At 42.0% G+C, this 3928-nt stretch overlaps 1 pseudogene; it reads left to right on the forward strand.

Moving 5' to 3' along the window:
- The first annotated feature begins 228 nt into the window (after positions 1 to 228).
- On the forward strand, positions 229 to 275 carry LOC136321337 (U6atac minor spliceosomal RNA; annotated as a pseudogene).
- Positions 276 to 3928: the final 3653 nt, after the last annotated feature.

Genomic DNA, 3928 nt, shown 5'->3' on the forward strand with positions numbered 1-3928 from the left:
GACTGCATACACTATATTAGTATTATTTCAGTTGCAACTGATAGGAAATCTAACTTAAATAGGCTTAAGCTAAAAAAAAAAAAAAAGATAGGAAAGGGGCAGTTTTGGCTCATCCAGCTGAGCCAGAATAGACATAGGACTATTACTGCTTCGGGTTAGACTGAATTCAGGAGCTCAATGTCCTATAGGGCTCCTGGTTTACATCTCAACATCAGGCAGGCTCGTTCCGTGTTGTATGAAAGGAGAGAAGGTTAGCACTCCCCTTGACAGGCAGGCTCGTTCCTTATACTGACAGAAGGGCTTCAGAAGTCCCTGTCCACATAGCAGCAATCCCTACAGGAGGAAAGAACACTCCCCCCCAAAAAACCCTCAAATATGAGTCTTTTCAGTGTCCGTCAATATTTTTGACACTACAAGTTTTGTTTGCTGTGTGATAGGTAATCATTTAGATACATCACATATTTTTAAAGCAACTTTTTGAGGAAATTTGCCTTTCAGAATCATGATTATAGGATTAGATGGGGTTGGAGAAATCAACCAGTACATTCTATTCCTTTCAATAGAGGAAACAGCGGCCCAAAAGGGATAAGTGATTCCTCATTATTGTTTAAGTAATTGATGGTGGGGAGCCAGATCTAGGCAGTTCCAAGAGTCCCTTTCTTCTGCCAGCTGTTCTCAATAAATTTCAACCCTGAAGCAAAATTTCAGGCTTGAAAGGCAGTCAACTAACTGAGAGCACCTGCCTGGGGTTCTGAGAAATGAGTGAGTCAGAGAAAAACAGCAATCTGGTCTTCTTTCCTACTCTTGGATTTATTTCTAAAATGGGGGCGGGGCAGGGGTAGACAAAGCCACAAAGGCTGCCATTTGTTTGTTCCTCTTTAAAAAAGAAAATCCTTTGTTGGTTAAATCAGAGCTGCAAATCCAGTGAAGTGTCTCAAAGTTTTAGAGATTGCAGCTGTCCATATATTTTTACTTGATCATCAGATTTTACAGCAAAATTGTTTTCTCATTTGTATATTTCATGTTGCGAGGCTCCTGCTGTCCCTGTAATCTTAAAAAGCTTACCAGGCATGAAGGAAGAAGTGCCATCCTTTAGGAATTCATTGACAAGGGCATCTGAGGTTTTCAGAGCCCATTTGTAGAGAAAGGGAAGGAATCTACCTGCAGATTCATTGAACCTGAAGATGAGGAGGAAAGTGGACAGGAAACCAGGAAACCGTTGGAGAGAGGCATAATTCCCACATTCTATACTTGTAAGCGCTCATTTAGTGTCCACTAGACACTGAGTGGAGGACTCAAGGGAAACTGAGATCTTTGTCTCTGGTCTCAGGAGCTTACAATCAAGTGTGGGAGAGACGAGGACTTGGACAAGTAGCTCCCAGCCTACTGGGTGCAGGCAGTGGGAACAGAGGGAATGCATGGGAGGGTGGTGAGGCCTGGTTGCTAACTCATCATGGGTGGTACCGAACTGCTTCCCAAAGGAAAATAGGCCTGAGCAGAGTCTAGGACAGGGGTCCTCAAACTACAGCCCGCGGACCACATGCAGCCCCCTGAGGCCACTTATCCGCCCCCCAACGCACTTCCAGAAGGGGCACCTCTTTCATTGGTGGTCAGTGAGAGGAGCACATTGACCATTTTTCGCCAAAAGCAGCCCATAGTTCCCATTGAAATACTGGTCAGTTTGTTGATTTAAATTTACTTGTTCTTTATTTTAAAGATTGTATTTGTTCCCATTTTGTTTTTTTACTTTAAAATAAGATATGTTCAGTGTGCATAGGGATTTGTTCATAGTTTTTTTTATAGTCTGGCCCTCCAGCGGTCTGAGGGACAGTGAACTGGCCCCCCTGTGTAAAAAGTTTGGGGACCCCTGGTCTAGGATAACCACAGGAGTCAGTCAGGATGCGGGCAGTGCAAACGCCAAGGTCAAAGGCCAGAGACTGAGTGAGCACGACTCCATGCAAATTGCAAGCAGGACATACATTAGGAATTTGAGTAACAGTGAAGCTGTCTACTTTTCTTTAAAAGAAAAGTTACGGAAATGCTAAGTTGTGGTCTGGACCTACACAAAATCGTGAAATCCTTTTCCGCATACACCACCCCCTCATCTTTCAGTTCCCTTTGGGGCTCCCAGCTGACCTCCTGCATCTCTGTGGCCAGTGCTGAAGCTCTGTTTGCACTCTCCTTATGGACATCTACTCTTAGGAAGAGCCAAGGCTTGTTGACCCTAAGATGTAAATCAGTAATAGGATAATGTTGACATACGTATGTAAATATATATGTAAATATAATGCCAGACCAAGGTACACATTTTAAATTGTAGCATGACACCTCAGCTTGAACAGCTTGAAGAACTCAGTGTGAAGGAGTCACAGAAGCTGCTGCCGGGGCCTGCCGTGTCCAGGGGTCTTCAGGCCCCTGCCATGTGGGCTTCTCTCAAGGACTCTTCTGGTTTCTTTGCCTGTTTAGGCTTCACGCCGTGGCTTCCCTATCTCTGCTTTGGCCCTCTGGATTTCTCAGCATTGGTTGAAATGCCAGCTCTGGTCTTGGCCTCACACCATAGCAGCACTGGGTCACCCTCATGCTGTTATGGTGGACATTGGGCATCTCACCTGTGCCCTGGACTTGTATGTTGCCAGATGGACTTGTCTACTGGCCTCTGCTCATCCAGGAAAAAGATCTGACATGGATTTTGGGGAATCACTGAGTTCCTGAGAAGTATTTTTAGTTAGAAGATACTTTCCATATGGCCCTGGAAGTGGGTTCAAATTCCAGGCTGCCATTTAATAGCAAAAGATCTAGCAATAGATGTTTTAAACCCTTTGTGCCTCAGGTTTTTTGTTTGTATATTGGGAATAATAATGGTACATATCTCAGATGGGCAGGGGGTTTAAATTAATACATGTAGAACACCCAGCAGAGGCTGGCAGCACTTAAGTACTCAATTACATTCTGCCATCATCATCATCATTATCATCTTCATCATCACCTATTAATCTCTACATGTTGTCCTCTATTAGAAAAACTAATCCTAACTGATTTTGGAATAAAAATTTTTATTGTGATTTAGAGACTTCATGTAATTAAGAAACAACTTATACTCAGTTACATTGTAGATTTAAAGTACAAAGATAAGGGCTTCTCAAATTCTAATTTTTATAGATCTCCACAGTGGTGGCATAATGTGTTCAAAGGACTTCACTGACATTTCTCCAAAGACAATATACACATTTCTAACACATAAAAAGATGCTCGGCATCATTAATCATTAGGAAAATGCAAGTTGAAACCACAAGGAGATATCACCCTCACCCGTTAGGAAGGCTACTACTATTTTAAAAAATAGAAAATAACAAGTGTTAGTGAGGATGAGGAGAAATTTGAACCCTTACGCGTTGTTGGCGGGAGTGTTTTCTGCTATGGAAAATAGTACGGTTGTTCCTCAAAAAGTCAAATTTAGAAATACCACATGATACAGAAGTTCCATATCTGGCTTTACACCCAAAAGTATTGAAAGAAGAGACTCAGAGAAAATTCTGTACACCTATGTTCACAGCAGAATTATTTACAATAGCCAAAAGATGGAAACAACCCACGAGTCCACTGATGGATGAATGGATAAACAAAATGTGATAACCTACAATTAAATGTTATTCATCCTTACAAAGGAGGGACATACTAACACGTGCTACAACATGGAATCATCTTGAAGATGTTATTATGCCAAATGACATAAGCCGTCACAGAAGGACAAATACTGTATAATGCCATTTACATGAGAGTAGTCAAATTCAGAAAGTAGTCAAAGACAGTAAGTAGAATAATGGTTGCTAGGAGCTGCATGTGAGGGAGGAGGAGAAATGGAATGTTATGTTTTAATGGATTCAGAGTTTCAATATGAGAAGATAAAACGAGTTCTAGAGATGGACGG

This window comes from Saccopteryx bilineata, chromosome 1 (genome assembly GCF_036850765.1).
Source record: "Saccopteryx bilineata isolate mSacBil1 chromosome 1, mSacBil1_pri_phased_curated, whole genome shotgun sequence".
Taxonomy (NCBI): Eukaryota; Metazoa; Chordata; class Mammalia; order Chiroptera; family Emballonuridae; genus Saccopteryx; species Saccopteryx bilineata.